At 42.0% G+C, this 24,764-nt stretch overlaps 1 protein-coding gene across 1 annotated transcript in view; it reads right to left on the reverse strand.

The window, feature by feature from the left end:
* Nucleotides 1–24,764, reverse strand: part of LDLRAD4 (low density lipoprotein receptor class A domain containing 4) — a 405,437-nt gene that overhangs the window by 380,570 nt on the left and 103 nt on the right. The window lies entirely within an intron of this gene.

Here is a 24,764-nt window from a genome sequence, read left to right on the forward strand (position 1 = left end):
AAAAAAAAAAAAAAAAAAAAAAAAAAAAAAAAAAAAAAAAAAAAAAGACATTAGTCCACAATTAATCCACAGCATGTTTAGAACAGTACCTGGGCATTCAAGAGGGGGAGGATTGGGAATTACCTCTGCAGTACCAGTACCTACAGGGATAACGAGGAAAACTGTCTGGAGAAGTTGGAAGCATTCCCGTGGAGCAACAGGCACTTTCACCTACCTTGCATTTTAGAGGATAGAAAGGATCGTTCCCTGAACCCCTATGAAGGAGAAGGGATGAGAGAATAGTTCCTCACCCCAGCCAAGGCAGCAGGCTTCATACCCCTTTCTCTTCCGAGTACGATTCATGTTTTATTTTACAGGTGATTTTCAGTACGTGGCCAAGCTCGTGTGGCTCTGCTTTGCTGTGTTACAGTAACATCTAGATGGAATGCTTAGTCCGCATTCAATATTACCACCGTCACTGATGGGTAAAACTACAGTCACATTCCCAGAAGTTCGCATGCATACCATAGGATTAGGCAGACCAATACCTACCTGGATCATTATTACTATTTTCACCTCCGATTTAGGGTTTAAGGAAGGGGTCACTCTTTTGGTTTAGGAATTAAAACCAAACTGGTAGCACCATAGTTTATTGGGACACCTTTCACAACGAGTCAAAACTGTCCTGTAAAAATTAAATTTAGAACAAAAATATGTTTTCAGCATTTGATCCTACAGAAATTTTGTTGCTTGATAAGAAAGCCAGGTTTCAAATGTTCAGAATGCTTTTTTACTCCCAAAGCAGAGCAATAAGTGATATCGTCTCATGCCCTGTACGAATGTCACTGTTTAGATGGCATTAGAAAAGAAAGGGAAGGGTTTTCCATTTTCAAAACCAACTATAAATCATTTTTTACATCTGGCAATATGATTTATTCAAATTCTACAGAACTGCAGGCATTGCAAAAGTTACACCATTGGCTTCTCCTTTGCAAATGCAGCAAATCATGAGACCACATAACTACAGTACAGGATTGCCAGATTCCTCCTAGACATCTTTTTTTTATTATTATTCCAGCTATAAACGTATTTTTCTTACTATTCAAAATACAGTAGCGTATTTTGGATGGCAGTTAACAGTCTGAACCTATCTAACATTTTCTTGCTTTCTGAACACCAAACCCTGATCTCAGTGAGTACAGTGTCAGAACACCCACTGACATCAACAGGACCAATTTGGTGCTACTTTTTAAAGTGTGTAGACATATGCAATAAGTTATATACGTATTCTTTTTTCCTTGTACATAGATATGAAAACAAAATGATTTTCAGGTTTGAACATATCCAGTGTTTCCATTTTATGTACACATCCTCTTTCTCTGTGGCATATGTTTATTTCACTTCAACTATGTAGGTTCACATTGGGAGGCACCTTTTTGCACATTTTGCTTTTTAGGCACACGTCAGCTTAAATTTATGGCAGATTGTTAACGATTTATCGACAGAATAAGAAGTGTGATGATTTTCCCTCACTGAATGACTTTGATGTGAGTTCACTCATAAAAGAAAGAAAAAACAAAGAGAAGCTTTTCTTGGCAATTGAAAACTAAACATTTAAAGCAAATTTACAATTCTCCTAGCATATTTTAAAGGAATATGACAGGGAAACAAAACCTCTTGAAGTGAGGAGTGAATTTTGTTTTGTGTCAATCAATAAAGACACACAGTATTTACTGTTTGGAAAACATTACACAAAACACTTTGCCGCTGTGAGAATACAGAAAGCTAGAAGAAACATGACTATAAACAAAGTTTATGCCCTGATCCTGCAACTGGACCCATGTGGGCAGATCCCTGTGCCCCAGTGAAGTCAATGGGGTAGAGCAGCTTGCCTGCGTGGCTCTAATTGCATGATTGGGGCCTTAATTATAGAAGTGGGATCTGTTCTAAGAGTAGCTAGGAAAGTCTGCATTGTCATCTTTATATTCTTCCAAGTAAACAGGTTTGATGGCAGTGGGCCCCAGCCCTGCAAGCCCTCTCTGCACAGGACTCCTGAAGAATCGGGTTCAATAAGTCCACATCTTTGTCTGTTAGAAATAAAAGGTAATAAACTAAGGATCAACTCACAAAAAGGCCCTTGTGGTGCCTTTTTCAAATTAATGTGTTTTAGTCAAAATTAAATTTAAAAATAGAAGATTATTTCCCTCTCTCTCTCTCTCGACCAATATAATAAGTACTGTCAGCCTGGAATCTGGCCTTCATAAATAAATATGTATAAACTTTGGGCTGGATTGGCACCTGGCAGTGAACCTTAAGTAATTGCTGCTTTAGGAGCAAAGTAGGCACCAATTTGTGATTCAGACACAAATGAGACCCTGCTTACCATTTGCTCCATGGGGGAAGTAAACTTAGCTAACCTCTTTCCTGGCACAACTTCCCCCTCCACAGTAATGGCTCGTACTCTTCCCCCTCTGCAAAGTTTGGTTACACAAATAGCCCAGACAGGGAAGCTGTAACAGAGTGGCGCCCACCTCTCATGAGCGCCCCCTGGTCGAGTGTGTGCGTGCTTGCTGTTTTTTCTCCACTCATGGTGCCCCCTCTCGGCCGCTGCACTTGTCAGTCAGATCTTCAGTGACCCAACCTTCCAAACGAGTCACACACAGTCAGTGTGCAAAACAAACAAACCCCTTCCGGGGTACACAGTCCAAAAATGTCCTCAATGTCCGTCAGCCCTCCCTGGTCTCAGGCCCTTAATTAGTCCAACGGGAGCCTATTGCAAGACCCCCTCCGTTGGTGCGTCTTTCTGTAGACCTCTCTGGACTCAGTCTTTAACCAGTCCAACAGTGCCCATCACAGTACCTTGCTTGGTCCGGCTAGGTAAGAAGGTTCCTACTCTGGAATTGAGCAGTGCCCCAAGGGCTTCTTCCCTGGGGACTCCTTCCCTCCACTTGAGTCCTCAATGATCCCAGCCTTCCTACTGAGCCATCCCTCTTGGACTCAGTTCTCTGACCACAGCTTCCTGCTGAGCAGTCCCAGGGCAGCCCCCTTCTCGGGGTGCCACAGTTCTTATTCCCTTCCTTAGGGGATAGCCACTCCCCATCCCAACCCAGTAACCCTTTAAGTATAAGACAAGTCTAAGGGGAAAACCAATTCAGGAAAGTTGGCAGTTTTTCAAAGAGACATTATTAAGGACACAAGAGCAAATTATCCCACTGCGTAAGAAAGATAGGAAGTATGGCAAGAGACCACCCTGGCTTAACCAGGAGATCTTCAATGATCTAAAACTCAAAAAAGAGTCCTACAAAAAGTAGAAACTAGGTCAAATTACAAATTATTTAAACAAATAACACAAGTATGTAGGGAAAAAATTAGAAAGGCCAAGGCACAAAATGAGATTAAACTAGCTAGAGAGATAAAGGGTAACAAGACAACATTCTACAAGTACTTCAGAAGCAAGAGGAAGACCAAGGACATGGTAGGCCTATTACTCAATGGAAGGGGAAAAACAATAACTGAAAAGGTGGAAATGGCAGAAGTGCTAAATGACTTTCTTGTTTCAGTTTTCACCAAAAGAGGTAGTAGTGACTGGACATCTAACATAGTGAATGCCACTGAAGATGAGGTAGGATCAGAGGTTAAAATAGGGAAAGAACAAGTTAAAAATTACCTAGACAAGTTAGATGTCTTCAAGTCACCAGGGCCTGATGAAATACATCCTAAAACACTCAAGGAGATGACTGAGGAGATATCTGAGGCATTAGTAATCATCTTTGAAAAGTCATGAAAGACGGGAGAGATTCCAGAGGACTAGAAAAGGGCAAATACAGTGCCCGTCTATAAAAAAAGGGAAATAAGGACAACCCAGGGAATTACAGACTAGTCAGCTTAACTTCAGTACCCGGAAAGTTAATGGAGCAAATAATTAAGCAAGCAATTTGCAAACACTACAAGATAATAAGGTGATAAGCAAGGCTACAATTTAGTCACGGGTATATTTAGTAAAAGTCATGGACAGGTCACGGGCAATAAACAAAAATTCACGGCCCGTGACCTGTCCATGACATATTAAAAATACCTGTGATTAAACCTTGGCAGGGGGTCACTGGGGCCGCTGCTGGGAGGGCATCTGGGGGGGGTTGCTGCTGGGAGGGGGCTCCCGGGGCCAGCAGCACCAGCTGCCCGGGCCAGTGGACCGTGGTTGCTCTGGCCGGTTGGCCAGGGACCACTGCCCAGGCCAGCAGACCACGTCTGCTCCAGCTGGCTGGCCAGGGACCGCTGCCCAGGGTCTGCTGGAGCAGCAGCTAGTGTGGCTGTCCCCTGGGCCACTCCAGCAGTGGCTGGTGCGCTGTCCCAGCAGCCAGCTGCTTGGGGGCCCTGGGGTCAGCCACAGTGGCCACTGCAGAAGTCACGGAGGTCGTGGAAAGTCACGGAATCCATGTCTTCCACAATCTCCGTGACAGACATGAAGCCCTAGTGATAAGTAACGGTCAGCATGGATTTATCAAGATCAAAGCATATCAAACCAACCTAATAGCTTTCTTTGACAGGGTAATAAGTCTTGTGGACGGGAGGAAGCAGTAGAGGTGGTATATCTTGACTTTAGTAAGGCTTTTGAAACTGTCTCGCATGACCCTCTCATAAACAAACTAGAGAAATACAACCTAGATGGAGCTACTATAAGGTGAGTGCATAACTGGTTGGAAAACCACTCCCAGAGAGTAGTTATCAGTGGTTCACAGTCAATCTGGTAGGGCATATCGAGTAGGGTCCCGCAGGGATCAGTTGTGGGTCTGTTTCTGTTCAACATCTTCATCAATGATTTAGATATGGCATAGAAAATACACTTATAAAGTTTGTGGACAATACCAAGCTTGGAGGGGTTGCAAGTGCTTTGGAGGATAGGTTTACAATTCAAAATAATCTGAAAAAACTGAAGAAATGGTTTGAAGTAAACAAGATGAAATTAATAAGGACAGATGCAAAGTACTCCATTTAGGAAGGAACAATCAGTTGCACACATACAAATTGGAAAATGACTACCTAGGAAGGAATACTACAGAAAGAGATCTGTGGGTCATAGTGGATCACAAGCTATATATAATTCAACAGTGTAACATTGTTGCAAAAAAAAGCCAACATCATTCTGGGATGTATTAGCAGGAGTGTTGTTGCAAGATACAAGAAGCAATTCTTTTGCTCTACTCCGCGCTGATTAGGCCTCAACTGGAGTATTGTGTCCAGTTTGTCCACATTTCAGGAAAGATGTGGACAAACTGGAGAAAGTCCAGAGAAGAGCAACAAAAATGACTAAAGGTCTAGAAAACATGACCTATGACGGAAGATTGAAAAAATTGGGTTTGTTTAGTCTGGAGAAGAGAAGACAGAGGGGACACATAACAGTTTTCAAGTACATAAAAGGTTGTTACAAGGATGAGGAAGAAAAAATGTTCTCCTTAACCTCTGAGGATACGACAAGAAGCAAAGGGCTTAAATTGCAGCCAGGGTGGTTTAGGTTGGATACTAGGAAAAACTTGCTAACTGTCAGGGTCGTTAAGAACTGGAATAAATTGCCTGGGCAGGTTGTGGAATCTTCATCACTGGAGATTTTTAAGAGGAGGTTAGACAAACACCTGTCAGGGATGGTCTAGAGTCCTGCCAGGAGTGCATGGGACTAGACTAGATGACCTCTCGAGGTCCCTTCCAGTCCTACGATTCTATAGCACCCTCATGCTGTGTCCCTTTACTAATTTCTGCTCTTCATTTCTCTGGGCCACTTCCCCTTAGCCCATCTTAGTTGAGTCCCAGCAGCCAGCCAGAAGCTCCTTCTTCACGCCCCCAGTCCCAGCCAGTAACTTCCTGCTTAGTCCTAGCAGCCAGCCAGGAGCTATTCATGGGCTCCCCCGGTCTCTGACAGCAGACTGAACTCTCTCTGGCCCTGCAGTTCCTTTTATACAAGCCTGTTGGGCCCCAATTGGCTGCTCCCTGCAGCCTCTTTCCTGATTGGCTGACCCCCAGACAGCCTCTCTAGGCAGCTTGGCGGATCCTCTCCACTGCCCTTTTCTGGGGTGTGGCAGGGCTGCAAGTCCTCCAGCAGGGGTCCACAGGGCCTAGTCCACCTGTCACAGAAGTAATGGTCTCATCATGCCCCCTCACTACTTGTGTGATTGTGTGAGCAGACTCATGACTTCGCCCTTGATGTTTCTGCAAAAATTTTATTGGAAATATGGAACTGAGGAATGGAAGCTGGAGTGGTAGAGAATGGGGAAAAGATGGCAACAGCAGTACAGTAACTCCTCACTTACCGTTGTAGTTATGTTCCTGAAAAATGAGACTTTAAGTGAAACGATGTTAAGCAAATCCAATTTCCCCATAAGAATGAATGTAAATGGGGGGGGTTAGGTTCCAGGGAAATTTTTTTTTGCCATACAGTACAGTACTGTAGTTGGGAGGTGCCCCTGCTTTACCCCACACAGGCACAATCCACTGGCACTGGAGACAATGAGGCAAGCAAGGAGGCTGAAGGTGCTGTAGGCTAGGAGAAGCACATTGCGCAGCAGCAGCGGCAGCTTCCCCTGCTCTGCAAGCACCAGGGTTGGGGGGCTCAACCCTTGGCCCACCCACGCCCTCCTTTGCCCCATGCCCCCACCCTTAACCCAACTTTTCTTCCCCCCCCCCCGCCTTTACTCCGCACGCCGCATCCTCGCTCCTCCCTCTTCCCGTCCCTGCCTCCTGCTCATGGCAATCAGCTGGCTTGCAGCATTCAGGAGGAAGGAAGGAGGGGGGAGGAGCGAGGACATGGTGCGCAGGTTCCCCCCTCCCTCCGGCCTGCGGCAGTCAGCTGGTTTGCAGCGTTCGGGAGGCAGGGGAGGGAGGGGGAGTCTGCGCACTGAGTCTTTGCTCCTCCCCTCGCCCTCCTGAACGCCGCAAGCCAGCTGATTGCCAGGGCAGGAGGCGGGGGGAGGAGGGGGAAGGCGCTGATCCGCAGGGTCTGCCGGCGGGCGGGAGGCACTGGGGGTGGGGCATAGGGGAGCTGATAGGGGGGCTGCCAGCTGTGGACAAAGCAGGCAGCCAAACAAAGTTATAGCGAAGCATTGCACAACTTTAAATGGAGCATGTTCTGTAATTGAGCAGGGCCATAAGATCAAAACAACGTTAAGCGAGAGGACGTTAAATGGGGAGTTACCCTATAGAGGAGTGCCCAAACAGAATCACTGTTCCCTATTGAATGTTTGAAAAGCAAGGGTAGGGAGTGAGGAGAAAAGATGTTTGAATATATAGCTACAATTTAGAGCACACCGACACTTGCAAAATCTCAACAGTTTTACAAAACTGACTTCAGAATTTTTCAAATTTCGTAATTATTTTTGCAATTAGCGCACATCTATTCCAAACATTTGTGAACTTTAGAAACATGCCCCCAAGAAAGTTAGAAACTCATTTTGTTTTCCATTTGTTATTACCCTCTACAGCATCTTTAAACTCAAAATGACAACAATGATACCCAAAATCACCAATATACGTGGGTATGTCTCTCTCTTTTTCGAAATATTTAAGAGAAACAGATTTATAGAACCATCTCTGGGGAATTTAATTGTTTTTATTTAACAAACTACATTTTACAATATATACCAATTTTCTCCTGGGTAACCTTGCAATACCTTTTGACAAGAACAGATTTTACAATTTTATTAAAAGCTAATGTTAAAATTATATAATACACAGGTTAAGGAAAAAATGTCTGTCCATCTGGGTGTAGTGCATAGATTATCGAAAAGTACAAAATCTGATTTAAAAATCATAAAATACATATAGTACATAATCTGCAATAACCCAAATTTAGGTGAATAAATTTACTGATACAGTTTAGATATTAGAATCCACTACAAAGAGAACATGTTCATAGCACCAAGCATAGAAATCGTTATTGCAGAGGAGATTGTACAATGACACACTTATGCTGCTTTAATCTAGCCCTAATTATTCTGATGGTTTTACATTCTGACATCGTTTTGCTGAAAACAGACATACCTAATTAGAACATGACTTGTTTATCCAGCAGCCTACGGTTCCAACTCTAAAAGTGATGTTCAGAAAACAATTGTGCCCTGCAGCATGTAATTTACTTTGTTATAAAAACCTTGAAACAAAAATGACGCTGTGTCAGCAAGTAGACTGCTAAACAGACATAAAAAGGTGAGCTGATTATTCTGGCCAACTCATGCCACCAATAGTTACACTTTATGTGCATTTTATATTATATTCTCCCTTTTTCAGGTGTTCAGAACCCTAGTGCAGTAATTCACTATTGGCTGTTTCACTATTAATGTCAAACATAGTACTGGCCCTAAATACACCTCTACCCCGATATAACGCGACCCGATATAACACGAATTCGGATATAACGTGGTAAAGCAGTGCTCCGGGGGGTGTGGGGGGGAGAGCTGCGCACTCTGGTGGATCAAAGCAAGTTCAATATAACGCAGTTTCACCTATAACACGGTAAGATTTTTTGGCTCCCGAGGACAGTGTTATATCGAGGTAAAGGTGTATATTGCCCGTTAAACGTTTAGCACAGTTAGTGCAGCATAAATGTACAGTAACACAGTAATCCAGTTGGCACTGACAGAACCATTCAAGTCTATTGCATACACCAGGGGTAGGCAACCTACGGCATGTGTGCCAAAGGCGGCATGCGAGCTGATTTTCAGTGGCACTCACACTGCCCGGGTCCTCGTGGTTCTGCATTTTAATTTAATTTTAAATGAAGCTTCTTAAACATTTTAAAAACCTTATTTACTTTACATACAACAATAGTTTAGTTATATATTATAGACTTATAGAAAAAGACCTTCTAAAAATGTTAAAATGCATTACTGGCCTGCGAAACCTTGTTAGAGTGAATAAATGAAGACTCAGCACACCACTTCTGCAAGGTTGCCGACCCCTGGCATACACAAAACAAGCAGTACACACTTTCATATAAGAATTTTTGTCTTTCAAAACAGAAGACAATGACTTTTTTAAAAAAACTGCACAGACATAGCATGAAGGTTATAACACAAAACAATACCAAACAAAAAAGACACTAAGCAGCAAGGTTAATGACTCTCTTATGTTAACAAATAGCATTACCTCTTTTTTCTCTCCTTAGAAGCGTCATAAGTTAAGGAGAGTGACCTAAAATTTCAACTAGTGCCTAAGGACTTAACTGCATACATCATGCTGAAAATTCACTCCAGATAAGAGCATTGTCTGCATATCCTGTGTGTCACAAATTTCATTTAGCTGACATCAGCTGCAATAATGATAAGAATTATTAAATCTCATGCTAAATGGCAGGGGGAAGGAGAGGAGATTCAGGAAGGTAATCTTCCCTCTAAATCAGCACCTTTGAGTAAATGGACAGGAGCATCTTATGGTAGGAAGTTCATATGTAAACCATCAGATAATGGCCACTGTTAGTGGAAGGGCACCTGGCTAAATGGATCAATGATTTGATATGGCCAGTCTTATGCTCTTAAGAAATTAAATGTAGTTTTGGCTTGTAATTAAGCCCACCTTACAAACAAGAGAACAAGTTCAAGTAGATTGATTATGTTTCACCCAGGTCTTCTCCACACTATGGAAAAAAACAACCATTTAGAATTAGTAGTAGATAAATGAAACAGGGGAGTCTGTTGCAGCAGGGAAACTAATACATGATGTGTGGATAGTCAAATATACCTGCAATTGAAAGTAGTAACAAGAAGGTTAAAACAACTGATAACCAAGGCAGAGTAGCCATATTCAACAGCAGAGAATTTCATCAGTAAGACAGACTAGCAGGACAACAGAAGATCTTATGTGGTAAAACAATTGTGAAAAGGAAGCAATTTGTCAAGAAATTAATCAGAAATAAAGGGGCTTAGTGACTGACTCCCATGGAGGAGACCATATATAACTGAAGAAAAGTAATGAAAGTTGCATTGAGCTAGAAGGGAAGACTGCAAGAAAGTGAAAGATCTTAAACAAATAAAGTTAAAATAACAGAGATTGAGACAAGCCCACAAAACACCAGAGTTCTAGGTAGAGCTGGTTAGAAATTTTCCATTAGAACCTTTTCTTCTGGAAAATGCAGATTTGTCAAAAGTGGATTTTGTCAAACGTTTCATGGAACCTTGTCCATTTCAGAACAACTGAAAAAGCTTGTTTTGATAAAGTCAAAATTTCCGACCTTTTCAAAATGGAATATTTTGATTTTTGTTTCAAAATCGTTTTTTATTTCAACTTTTTTTATATTACAAATTATAATATAAAATGGAAAACAAGAGTCAAATCAAATCAACCCCAAATGAAACTGGTTTCAGAATTTAATTGTGTGCGGATTTTTTTTAAAGTAAGTTATGTTCCATTTTGGAATGGAAAAAATGTGGATTTTCCCATGAAATGAAAAATCCAGTTCCCCTTTAGCTCTAGTTGTAGGTGAAGATATCTTAACTCATCATTGGTGACCACATATTGCTACACAAAGTTGCATACTGGCGGGATCCAGCAAAACAAGATACTCCATGCTGCTATACAATATAGAGGAGGAGGATTGGCAGTGGTTCTTTGGCACCAGATAGTATTATTATGCTAAAAGCAATGAAGAAAATGTGTGTAGAACTATATATATTTAGCACATATCATTGAAGAATTCCTCCAACTGGAAAACTTCACAGGAAGTACACAGCAAGAGAATATAGCAATCATATAGACACCCTTTAAAAGAACACACCGTGAGGAAATAAATAGCAGGGATTGCTTCAAACACAGTGTTCCAACCTCAGTGCTCACCCACATTAGTTTCCAGCCACTCTAGAGTAGATAATCTTTCCTCCTACCTACTACAGGAGTTGCCATAAACCTCTCTCTTTTTCAGCACTCATCTTCTGGACCTTTAGTAAACTGGCTTTTAGTCACTCCCCTCTGCACCCATTCTATGTTTTCGTCCTATCACCTCTCTACAGTGCTAGGGTTTTTTCAGCTTGACAAAGCAACTGCTCACATAGAAGCTTTTCAGAAAGCAGGGGGGAAAACATGCTCAAGTCTTGAAATGAAGACTGTGGCAGCCAAACATTAGGCTCAAAATGTTCTTTTCGGAAGACTTTAGCACCCTTACCCCTTCATATAATCCTACTTTAAACTAAGAGAGAGGGGAGCGCAACTGCCCCTCCTCTTCTTTAGCTTTGTTAAGTAGAGCTCCCCTCGTCCATGTTTGATGCTACGAGAGTTCCCCCTCCTATTGCAATCTGCTTTCACCACTGCACACAACCTGCATTCCCCCTACATAAAAATATCGCACTAAGACTACTCTCTAGCCCACAGGGAAGAGCTAAGCTCACTTTCTGTGCTTCTTATCTCTCATCCCCTGCAGGTTACTGTCCTAAACCCTGAATTCTGCAAACTGATGCAAGCAGGGAGGGCTCTTACACCCACACAGAATCCCACTGAAATCAATGAAACTACACAGGAATAAGAGTCCTTGCACATCGGTTCTTTGCCAGCACTGACTCACTGTTGTATCTTCATTCAGATTTATGTTACTATTCTTCTGCTGTACAATTTTTTTTTAAGTATTAAAGACAGAATTACCTCTGCTCAAACAGATTTACTCATATAATTACCATTAATAAAATAAAATGTTTTATCCTCCAGGTTTCTATGTTTCCAGTAGACTTGTTGAGGCAGCACACCCTGTACATATTGATCATCGCAATAAAGAATCAAGCTGTACTGCTACTGAGAGCAGTTTTGCTCCCTTCTCGGCTAGACTGGCTGGTGGAAGGCTTAGAAATCAGAGATCAGCCTAGACTTTGCAAGAGAGACTTAGCCCCTTTAGACTAAAAATAAACAAAAAGAGAGAGAGGCTGGAAAAAAGGATTGATCGATCCTGTGACAGCCAGTCCCAATGTGCACAATTTTACCACAAAAAGTACAAGCACCATCTGAAGTTTACAGGGTTTATCTCCCCACAGCACATAATTCCTGTAGCTCTTAACTCTACAGGGTCATCTAAGAATACAAATATCTATACTATATATACACACACACTGCAGGGCATGGACACCTCAACCATCTGACAAGCATTTCCATTAAGCAATAAAGTGAAATTTGTAAGCACCTAGTTTATACACAGTTATGCAAATTAGATTTCCAACTGCTGTTGCAGCAAATTCTCATACAGCTCTGTGTGCTAAAATAAAACTTTAAGTACTAGCAGCTTGACTGGATTCTACCTGCTTGTGAGGTCAGAAAGGTTTCACGTCCAGTCTATTGAGCCCTTCTCTACCCAGACGCCTGGTTTGCACAAGCTCCCTATCCAAGAAGACTAGAGTATCATTTACAGTAGTCTCATCGGGACTGAGGAGCCCAGCTCCCTGGAGAAGATGAGCAGGTTGGGTTCACCAGAGAACAGACTTCCTGACGTTCTCCAGAATGGAGAGTTTCTTCTCCAAAGCATGAAATTTGTGAGATCACTTACAGTAGGGAGGAAAGTGGAGCTCTGCTGTGAAGAGACATCAAATCAAAGACAGAAGTCATTAAGTCAATGAGTTGCAGGACTGTCTGGCAGATGGATGGGTCTGTGAGGGCACCTTGGTTGCTAGAGGAACCATTTTCTGAAGCCTTGTCTGAAGCAGTCACATATGGCTCTCCCAAGTACTGATGCAAGCTCCCAGATGGATTAGTTCTTTCTTGACGTCTTATTATAAACCCCTATGATGAAAGAAGGGAGCACATTTTTTTGAATCACAACATGGGTCTATGAAATAAATTTGACTTTTAGCAATTGTATAAATATGACAGAACCAGAAAGCCTCCCTATTAGAGGTGGCTGCTACTACAATCAGATTCTAGGAGAACATTCATGGAGTTGTGCTAGACGAGCTTGGTGAAAACTGAAAGGACTGGGTGAACTTGAATCTTAAGTATTTGTGATGAGATGCTGAAATAGGTATTATGAAAGCTAGGCACCTTTCAGACCTGTAGATGCTAAAAGTTCTCTGTTGTACAGCTGCTATTGAGAACAAAGATTCTATCTGGAATTTCTTGTATTTCTAAAAAAGCAGTTTAACCATTTCAAATGCAAGACTCTTCTGAAGCTTCTATATCCTTCAGCACTAGAGAGTAAATGTCTTCATCTAACTTCTCAGAAGGGACAGGAAGACTAGCACAAATATCTAGGAGGAATGGGACACGCTTGCTTATAAGCATCTCTTTTGGCAGAGTTCAGGGACACATTTATTGAAATGAGGGAAATTGAGGGAAATTTTATGTAGTAATTCTCTGAAAAAACAGCAAGAAACCATTTCTTGGATAGTTTTTTCCCCCACTCTGAGAAAATAGTAAAACTACCCATCCACCAACACCAGAACAAGTTTAGAGGAGTCAGAGTGTAGCAAATGCAGGAAGTCAGAAACTGGAAATACTGGGATAGGGACCTCCCAAGTATCTTCTCTTGTCCCTTCAATATATACTGTAGCTCACCAAGCCACAAACTGGGAAGATCTATGAGACTGGTATGATCTTCTAAAGAATTTTATCAACTTTTAAGCAGAAATGGACTGACCAATCTTGGAAATATCTGAACTTCTCTAGACTTTAAAAAAAAAATTCCCTGATTTAAAACTGTTTTACATAGGCTACCCCAAAAAGTATACTTACTCAGAGTGGTTGGGAAAGGAGCTTTAGGATGTTCCTAAACTCAGTGACCAGGGGGGTTTATCAGATACTGCTCCACTGCCCATGGGTTTAGCAAATATAAAGAGGTGTCAGCTAGAAAGGCAGTAGCTAAAGTGACATGATCCAATTTATCTCTCCTCCTCTCAAGGGAGGCTAGCACCTTCTCAACATCCTTAAATGAGATAATAAGAGCTCTTGTGACATAAACTGAAATTAAAGCTGCTCCCAAACCCTTAGATTATGTATTTTGTTAAGACAGACGCTATCTTCTTGTCAGATGGTTACATAGAGAAGAAGATGCTTTGTATAAGGGAACACAACATATCTTAGAGCACCCTGCAGTATAGGGATGGTTTTGGGCAAGGAGACACAGGTTCTTTTTCCTCCTTACAGCGCTTATATGCATTTTGTCCAAAACATCAATCCTTTCCTCTAATAGGAAACAGTACAGAAATCTCTCTTCTTTTTGGGAAGGTCATTGAAGGCAGTAGGTGGTACAGAATCCTCAGACAAGTGTAGTGCCTTGACTACTACTCTAAGTGGCTCATGCCCTGGCCTCTGCATTCAAAAAAACTCCTCAGAGAGACAAGCTGAGAGTTGGACACCAAAGATTAAGACATTTTCCCTTCTTCCTCAGAATCCCACAGGGATCTATGCCTGGGTTTACTGTAGTTAGGCTGACAGGGTGAGGGGTAAATGAAGGTAAATGAAACAGACACTAGGGTGGCGGAGGCTTTGACTCACTGAATGTCTTGTTTAACTCTGGATTGAAAAAAACAAAGGGGAAGAAAAAGCACTAATTGGAAGCCACGAGAGCCTGACTGGAACATATGAACTCACCTGAGATGCATCTTGGGGGAGTAGTATGGGAACTGGCAGGGACTTTATCTTCTGCCTCTAGGTCTTGTCAGAAGTTAACACGGAGCCTGTGGGAATGGGAGGAGGCACAGGGCCCACCTTACTAGACTCTACAGCTGGCCAGGGCCGCCCAGAGGATTCAGGAGGCCTGGGGATAAAGCAATTTCGGGGGCCCCTTCCATAAAAAAAAGTTGCAATACTATAGTAACATGTATTTGGAAATGTAAAAAATAACCAGTGAAATACATTTTTAATAATTTGAAAATACACTAAATACATTATTTAAAAACATTAAATGCTTTAAGGGTATGTATACATTTTCAATTACATAAATGGGCTGTCGCTGGGTGATGGTTGGTGCCAATGGGCTGTCGCTGCATGGGGGTGGCGCTGCTGTTGCCCAGGGCTGGGTGGGGAGCTGGGCTCTGGGTCGGGGGGTGCCCGGCTCACAGGGGCTGGGCTCAGAGCTTGGGGTCAGGGCTGAGGGGGTCAGGGGGGTGTCTGGCTCAGAGGGGCTGGGCTCAGAGCTGGGGGGGGCCAGGGGGGGTCTGGCTCAAGGGGCTTACCATGCTGCTTACTCCCGCCTCTCCCCTCTCCCGGAGCCTCAGCGCGCCGCGTCCAGGAGCGGCCCTGGACAGCGCTGCAGCGGCATGGCTCCACAGGATCTGAGCTCCCGCCGCTCAGAGCCCCCCCCCCCACCACCACCACCCGGCTCTGAGCGGGAGGAGCTCAGGCCACGCCACTGCAGCGCTGTCCAGGGCCGCTCCTGGACGCGGTGCGCTGAGGCGCCAGGGGATGGGGGAAGGCGAAGGCAGGGGTGGGGGGGAGCCTCCGAAATTCTCGTGGGGGCCCCTGTGGGGCCCAGGGCCTGGGGCAAATTGCCCCACTTGCCCCCTCCCCCCCCCCAGGGCGGCCCTGCAGCTGGCTGGGTATTGGACTGAGGGTAAAACCGAACACATCTCTCTCTCACTTACACACATACACTTACACAACCTTATGCATTGAACACTGCGGGCAAAGCAGTTGGTAAAGACTCTTTTTTTCTCTATATTTTACATTTTCTCCCAGGCAACATTTGAAGAAAAAAGGCTCTCATATGAACACCTGTGTGTGTCAGCAATTGTTCCTCACTGAGGCAGACCAGAAACATTTAGGATTAGCTTCCTACAAATGTTTATAGTTACTTGCTTTGGAGTGGCAAAGAACTGCATGTCTCCTCCACATAAGATTTGCAAATATTCAAGTTTCATTTTGCTTAACACTAGTCAAATCCTAGGAGGCCAGGCATCTGTTAGGATATGTGGAAGAGCAGCACAAAAACTAAAACAAAACTTTGTTTTTTAAAAAGTGTTTGTGAATTTCAATTCTCATGACAGGTGCCAGCTTGACAACTCTGGAGATCAAATCAGGTACAGCACAAGCCACACCACCCACTACCCAAAATGTTCTTCAACTCTGACCTAAAAGATATGAGACCGTGAAGTCACTCTTGACAGACTATTGCCTCTGCTGAAAATGCGAACAAAGGTTTCATCGATTTAAGATATTTTAAGAGCAAAAGGGACCATTACAATCTGCTAGTCTGCATAGCATGGGACATAGAATTTCACTGAAGAATACTCTCTGCAGGGGAAGGAATTCTTCTTCCTCACTATGGAAGTGAACATATTGAACAAAATAACTTGTGGTTAAATGAGAGCAGTAAGTGCTAGCTGTAACAGTAGCATTTAGATCTGAACACGTCCCCTCTTTTAAACAAAAACATCTACATTCAGGAAACCCCATAGAATAGCTTTACCTAGCCCTACTGGTGAGAGCTAACAAATGCATACTTTCATACTAATCCTTGCTCTAGGTGTCAGAAAAAAGCCAAGACTACTTTTACAGGAGTTTACATGTCATAAGTCAAAATGGCTCATTCTTTAATTAATGCATACACTAAAGCAGCTTCACTTCAGTCTTACTGGTAGAGGACAGGTGTCGAATAGATTGGTCTGCAATATCTTTCCTGTATCTCGGTCACAGAGTATCCCTTCATGAAACGGAAGAATGCAAACAGTTTTTAGGTATGAGAAACCAAAACTGTAACTGTGTCAACACAGCTACACAATAAAAAGAGGTTACTTAACACCCCTGCCCCCCCCCCCCCCCCCCCCCCCCCCCCACACACACACACACACACTTTCATTCTAACATCTTTTGGAACCCATCAGGATGGGAATTCTATTTTTAAAATTAAAATGTTGTTACAATGAGTATCATAATGATGGACACCAATGAAGATGAAAAACGAGGTACAGTAACCTTGTATCAGAATATAACGATGTGATGCTCAGACGGTCTCTAAACCAGTGAAACATTGCTTACTTTAGGAGTATGAATAAATATAGAATTCCTCATAAGGAGGACATTTTGTTCTCCTCCTGGGAAAGTTTAGGGCATTTACTGTATTTATAAGTTCACATTTATTCTAATGCTTCATAAGAACTTTATATTCTGCTCCAAGACCATAACCAAACAGATTTCATGCTCATAGTCCAAGGATTGTGATAGAACTATTCAGCTGAGAGGATCTTCAGCCAGACACAAGTGTTCAGACCACACCAAACCTTACTAAAAAACATAGACAACCTTAGAGCAACATACAGACTAGAGAGCATTACAGTCAAAGTGAAATATTAATGTCAGAAAATTATGCAGGAGATGGGAAATGTATATGATGCAATGCCTGCACCTGGTATTTTACATACACAATAGCAAACTCAAGGTTTCATCTTTACTGTTTTTGAAAGGTCAACTTCGGACTACGTTATAAAATATTGTGATATTTTTCTTCTTTTATTTAAAATTAATCTATTTAACATGAAAGAAAAATACATCACTAGCTGGTGCCAACCATAATGAATGGACTGCAACTACTATCCCAATACATCTTCATTCTTATCTGCGACATTTTATTGCTGTCTTTTTTCTATGGTATATTCCCTCTTATTTGGAACTGGTCCTAAATGAATGATTTGGAAATTTGGGCACAATGTCCACCTACTACTAAGATAAGACCATGAAGCTTGTTTACTCATGGGGGAATTCTGAACTACTGTGCGCGTGCAGAATTCATGTCCCCCGCAGATTTCTTTGCTTCCCTGCAGAAAAATTACTTCCGACAGGGAAGCAAAGGGAAGCCACAAGAGCGGTCATGCGCCCCTCCCTGGCAGTGCAGGCGCATTGGTTTGTGTACCCAGAGTAGCCTGCAGAGACGTAAATCCCCACTGGGGGGATGCGGAGCTAGGCGAGCATGCATGCATGGGGAGACGTCAATCACTGCCTGGTGGGGGTGGGGCTGGTAATTTGAGCAAGCAAACCAGACTTTGTCCCTCTCACTTGCTATTGCAGCACATCTGGCGTGGAGGAGCAGGGCTTCAGGGTGTTTCTGAGGAGGTTGGCATGGGGCAGGCTCAGTCCCCTCGGGCAGAGCAGAATGTAGCAGCCTGCCTGCTTAGTGAATTGTTTCCATTGTTCTTAGTGAATTCCCCCAGCAGTATAAAACTGGTATAAAAGATTTAAGGCTCCTTTACATTGCCAGAGTGGTGTAAAGGAGCCTTATTGTAAATGACAATATGGCCTGATAAATGCTTATGATGCTTTAGTGATTAGAACTGGTCTAAATTTTTTGATTGAAAAATGTTCTTATCAAAATGCACTTCATGAACTGTTTATTACTGACCTTTCTGAAGATGGTCAGTAGCCAATATAAATTGTGAGTTTGAGTCCCCGTCCCTCACTTGCTCTTCAGCTGCCTATGACGTAATATGAGCATATGGCTACATATATTCGTTGACTAATAACTAGAAATAAAGGGTCAAATCTAACTACATTACTATTAGACAAAGGGGGTTTGGGGATTTCCTCCAATGCTCCCCACTCCCATTCTCCATCCACTGTACTGTAGTTTAAATAAATTACCAAAATAATTGAAACTGGTGTGATTATATTGCGTAATTTAGACAAATAAAATATGCAGAATTTTAAAACATTGAGTGAGAATTTTTAATTTTTTGGCACAGAATTCCTCCAGGAGTACTTGCTGCAACTGTCACATAGCCAATTAGAAATCTACATTGGCAGAGATTAAAGTACATTATACCACCAACAAAGAGCTCCACACAACTGTCTCAGTTCTCCCCACGCATTTCCCCTACCCTCCATTGGTTCATTCTGGGACATATACACCTAAACACTCACAGGTGTATCTGTATTACATAATCACGTCAAAAATGCCAGGAGCTCAAGATGTAAAGAGGACATAATTTAGTTTTATCCAGACCAAGCCTACAAATAGAAACGGGTGCTGCTTTACGTAAGGTAGAGTGAAGTTCATGTGAGGAAGGTTCAAACTTGGGATCGGAATCCTAAAAAACAGCTAACAAAATATAGGATGGATATATTTACTGTTACAACCAAATTATATGTATTTCTGAACTAAGTCACAAAATTCTCATCAGAGAGCAGAAGACTTGCCATGAGGCAAAACTTAAGCAAACACAACCACAGCAGGCAATGGCACACCACAGGTTTGCAGTGACTGTGTGTCTTTCAGACAGCAGTAATTTATTTATCCCCGTCATGTAACTTTAACAGTCTGTCTGCCTGGTTCTTGGCAAGCACTGACTTGCACTGTCACAAACTGTCTGACAGACAGAGTTTCTTAAATGCTTTTCTGCTTTAGCAAACAACAAAACTTCATAAAATAACCATCATTTCCCATTCTCCTTCCATGCCCTCCCCACCGACAAAAAAAAACAAACACACACACACACATAAGAAACCCTCACAAAATAATCCCTATACAGTTCTGCCACAAACCAGGGTTATTTTAATTTTACACATCCAAATTTTTGTGCATACAAAGCTTTCGGAATCTGTTAGAGAGAATTTCTGTTAAGCTTAACTGAAAAATACAGTAATTAAAAATTAATAATGGGTGTGGGCATGCAGCTTCCCCACTCCTCCTCCCACCACATACACACTCCCACCCCCAAACTTCTTTGCTGTTGTTCATGTGGATTTGTGCCAGACATTCTGCATCCTCATTAAGTGGTGTCTGGCAACCTGCCTGAGTTTTAGTGGGTTCTGGGAATGCCAATATATTAACCAGAGGACTTTTCGCATTACCCTTTAGAGTTTTTATTCTAGAAAAGTCAACCATTTGGCACAGTGCAAACTTATTTCATCCGGGAAAGCTCTCAGTTGCCAATCAAGAGAAATTACATTTAGTTTCTTTGTCATTTCCAAGCCCTCTATCTGAAAAACAAGCTCGGTGGAAAGAAAGTGCCTCACAAATACAATTTTAAAAGCCCAAGTGCCATTTTTAATAGGATTTCAAAGAAAAGGAATCCAGATGTGAACAATATTGAGATCCATCATAACACACACAAAAAGATTAATTCTCATTTCCTTATGTGTTAGCGGCAGAAGCTATTTTAATTAGGAAGAAGAAACTTGCACAATATTACTCCGGTAATTAAAGATAATACAGGTGCCTGCATGTTTCCTATGCCTAACTAAGTGCATTATGTTAATGACATGAAAAGTAACTAACAAAATACACTACCTACAGTATCTTCCAAACACCAATCAGGGCCTATGCTAGTGAAGGATTTTACTAAATGCATATATATTATACACAAAGAGATGTTTAGGCCACAAAAAACTAATAATTTTGCACTCAACCTATACTCTTCTTTAATCTACATACACATACGATTGTCTGTAGGGTTTGGGAGGCAGCAAATAAGATACTAAAATAAAGTGTTGATATTTTTCTTTCATATGAGTAGCATAACTGAAATAAATGTTAACTGTTCTTTATTGGAACATTCAATTTTTTGTGTACAACACATGGAAAAAGATAAATCCATGAACCATACATTTATCTCATTTACTTTAATTTCTCCTGCTTCATTGTGCTTTGAGCCAGATCCTGCAGTCCTGCTTAGCCAGGGGTACTTACCTGAATAGTCCCATTAACTTCAATGGGACTACTAAACTAATTAAGGGCTGCAGGGCAAGTCCCTTGGTACCTCTACTCAGTAGCATTGAAGACATTGCTATATACTGGCCATCAATTACTTTGTTCTCTGTATAATTCTGGTTTGGACAAGAATTTGCTGACGGAATGGCAAAACTCCAAGATGTAATCTCCCCTCTACAGTGAGCAGTTACCCAAGGATCTAAAAAATTACAAACCAGATTAATTCAGAATTTCCCATTGTGTCCAGAGGGGTCCATGGTCTCAATGTGCCAGGCAAGACAGCTATTTTTAGAAAGTCACCGGCTGGGTAATAGAAAAATGTGTGTGTATGAATGTTTATACTGGGGGGGTGGATTCTCAACAACTGATGCACCAATGTACTGGCACAAGCTTCTTTAACAAGCAGCTGGTGCTGGCAGGGCGCCATTGAAGAATTCAGTGGTTATGCACACCAAACCTGCAAAGAGACTGCACTAAAATCTCCTACAAATGTATAGATTCCCTTCCTGTTATTGACGGGCATGCACATATGTATATGCATAAAGTTGTTCTAAATTACAGCAACTTCAGCTAGCGTAAAACTTTTCCAACGCTAATCACAGGGCAAAAAATAAAATGCAACTGCATTTCATGTTAACATATGGAATGTAAATGTGCGTAACTCTTTAAAATTGTTTATTTCTCTAAAAGTTTACACTGAAGAGGAAGTGTTTTTTAAAATCTAGGATGATTTTCATAGTAATTTACATTCAGACAGCATTCTACATCCTGAAGGGATACCAAAGGCTTGTTCATATACAGCACCACTTCAGTGCTGCCACTTCTTGGGTAAAGGGCAGTAGCCAGACAGATAGACACAACAGAGCATGTTGTACAACAGCTGAGGAAAAAGAAGGAATGAAATTCTGATCAAGCAAACTGGGGCAAAAAAACTCCTCTTCCAACATGGCACTTTTAATTTACACACAGAGCAGACAGAAACTCAGCTTTTAAGGTCTAGGTCTCATCTGAAAGATCTTACCTACAAGGAACTGCAGGTAACTCTGTTTATCTCCCTCAAAATGATGAAGGGATGAGTTATTTCAAAATTATCAGGTCATGTTTTTACTGATAAACATTAAGCCTCCCAAAAATTTTGGACAGTTGTATCTTATCCTGGAATCCAATTTTCTTCTTGTTTCCCCAAATTTTCTTATAATATGGCCAAGACACTGAAACATGGACTCAACTTCATCCATCAAAAATTGTGCCAGAGCCTGGAATGTTTCAATTAATGTAAGCCAATGGACTGATCTTACATTGTTAACTCATTCTGTGTCTTACATTTATCATCCTTTAGCTTTGTATGGCCACCTCAGGTTGCTGAAAGAGAACACACTGAGATGCATTATGTACATGCAATAGCAATCTTCATGTACTCACGTGGCAGAATTTAATACATAGCCAAAAATACAGAATATATAAAGATGGATTTTATGTACATACACATATGTGTAGATTTATATTTGACACACTGCAGTTAAAATTCTCTTACTACTGACTTTGTGGCATACTCACAGTAACTCAATAGTCAGTGCTGCAACACTAGTACAGATATAGATGTGGAGAACATTTTGTCACTATTTCAGCTGGCAGTGAAGTGGGGACATTCATCAGTTAATAGACTGTCTCCCCTCAATGTCTTTCCAGCTAAAGAGTCCCTTTTATTTCTAACAGAGATGAAGCTACAGTATCTGCATGCTTGCTAGTGGCAGCCTGCACCATCACCACAGAGCTCCACTTAGTAGTGCATCAAAATGAATATCATTTTATTTAAACCAATTTTGGACTGCTATGAAATGCAAAGCCATTAGAATATTATCCTAGAAAATAAATTAGCAAATGGGGGCAAAACAAAACTCTGTCCAATTAAAGACACTTAGGGTTTGAAAACTCTAATGCAGAAAAACATTTCCCAGCAGCAAATGTTACTGTAGTTATCCATCATATTAGTTCATCAACTTTCCCTGAAGTCTATTCTTTTTAGATTGCTGTATAACTACCAGTAATTGTCCCTCTGCTTTCTTATTGCTGAAATACCTCTGACCTGTTGGCTAGCCTGAGAAATGAGATCCTGCATATATTTGTCTCTACACCTTTATACGATGCACCTTTTCCTTGCATAAGCACTTTTTAAAAATTAAGTCTTTTTAAAACAGATCCTTTCTAATTAAATATGACTCCTTCCTAATTGAAAAATATTACTCTAGGCACTCTAAAATTATACATTTATAATTCCAAATGCCCTTTTCAGTACCACATAAAATTACTCACCTGATTTTTACTGTCATGCGCAACCATCACCAGTTACACATAAAAAATACATTTTGCTAAGCCTTGAACATTACAGAAAAACCCTCAGTTTAGACCACACATCATCATAGATGTATAGTTTAAGACCACTGAACAAAGGGAAGTTCTTTTCTGGTTTTGCCTGTTTCCTGTTTATTCCATCGTGAGGTTCAGAAGGAAAAAAAACTAAAATGTGCATTTTATCCATTTAAATCTTCTCGGCAACTATTATATGATTATACATACATTCACATATAACAGCAAAATTTGCTTCCCAGTTCATGCCATAAACTTCTGATGTCCCTACTCCAGGCGTTCTCAAACTGGGGGTCGTGACCCCTCAAGGGGTCGTGCGGTTTTTACGTGTGGGGTGGTGAGCTGTCTGCCTCCATTCCCAAATCCTGCTTCGCCTCTAGCATTTATATTAGTGTTAAATATAAAAAAAAGTGTTTTTAATTTATAAAGGGGGGGGTCACACTCAGAGGCTTGCTGTGTGAAAGGGGTCACCAGTACAAAAGTTTGAGAATCACTGCCCTACTCAATGCCATCTGTGCAAGGTAGATCAGAGATATAGAGAAGGCTACATTAGACTTGTGCTGATATGTGGAAAAGAAAATAGATTTCAGTAAATATGAGTCTGTTTTCCATGAGCTCAACAGAAATAAGCAAATGCTTATGTGCTCCCTTCCTTCCTGTAAAAGTTGTCTGCATGGGTCTGCTGAACAGTTTTCTTTACTGTACAGACACTTCTGTTATAATCTTTCTTCTTCAGGGCAGCACAGGACTGATGTAGCAGACCTGCCATTTAATATTATTCCACTGTGTTATGTAAAATTAACTCTTCATAGCAATAGATGAATATTCATACAAAATGTAAGGATTATTTTACGTATCCTCCTGAAGGAACATGCTGACAGAGAGCAAATTGGGTAATATAACTCTAGTTTTGCAGCCTGTTCTCTTCTCTGAAAAGCTTCAGGGAAGCCACCTTTATAGTGACCTATGCTGAAGTACCCCAATAAGTCCCCTCCAATCTGCATGCAGCATCCCAAACCAAACCAATCCATTCAGCTCACAAAGCAAGACAAACAGATGCATGATACATTCCCAGATTTCCCTTCAACGATGAAGAACACAATTTGGAGGGAGGAGTGAAAAGAGGTGATTATTACACACACAGAGAGACCACACGCGTAGACAAAACCCTCCAAACAACTGTGTCAGAGTTTTGCAAGGATGACCAAAAAAAAATCCAACGAAAGGTGGAATATCCTCATCGCCTTTGATTTAAAAGCCACGTTCACCCTATTGCCGGTCATTCCTTCGCACGCAAACTAACCCCCCACTGACAAGGTAACACGAATAACAAAGGGGAGCACAGGGCAATAATGTAGCTCCCTGTGTCATTTTCGCTGCAGCCCCGGAGACACCTCCTCCCGAAAACACTCTCCCAGCCGGCTGGGTCCCCTCACCGCCGGGAAGGCAGAGTTGAGCGAGGGTAGATGACCAGCAGCTCCTGCCCACTGACTCCGGATCAGAAGCTGGAATCCAGACCTCGCTCCCCTGGTGCAGCCCAGGTGTGTCCGCGCGCTGATGGAGCTGCCGTCTGCAGGCTGCACACACGCGCGGGTCACCAGGGAAAAGGGACGCCACCTTTTCCGAACAACCTGCGTCTTGTCGCTTTAAGAGCCGCAGACCTTAAACTTGGGCCTCCCCTCACTTTCCCAGTCACTTTCTGGCTGCTGCAGCAACTCCCTGGCTCCCGGGGGCTCCCTCCCCTCCCCTCCCGGCGAGCTGCATCTCCATTAGCAGCAGCGCTGGCTCCAGCCCCGAGACGGCCGGCGAGGGAAGGGGGAAATGCCCA

Source organism: Terrapene carolina, unplaced genomic scaffold (assembly GCF_002925995.2).
Source record: "Terrapene carolina triunguis isolate 2854851 unplaced genomic scaffold, T_m_triunguis-2.0 Scaffold58, whole genome shotgun sequence".
In the NCBI taxonomy this organism is placed as follows: domain Eukaryota; kingdom Metazoa; phylum Chordata; order Testudines; family Emydidae; genus Terrapene; species Terrapene triunguis.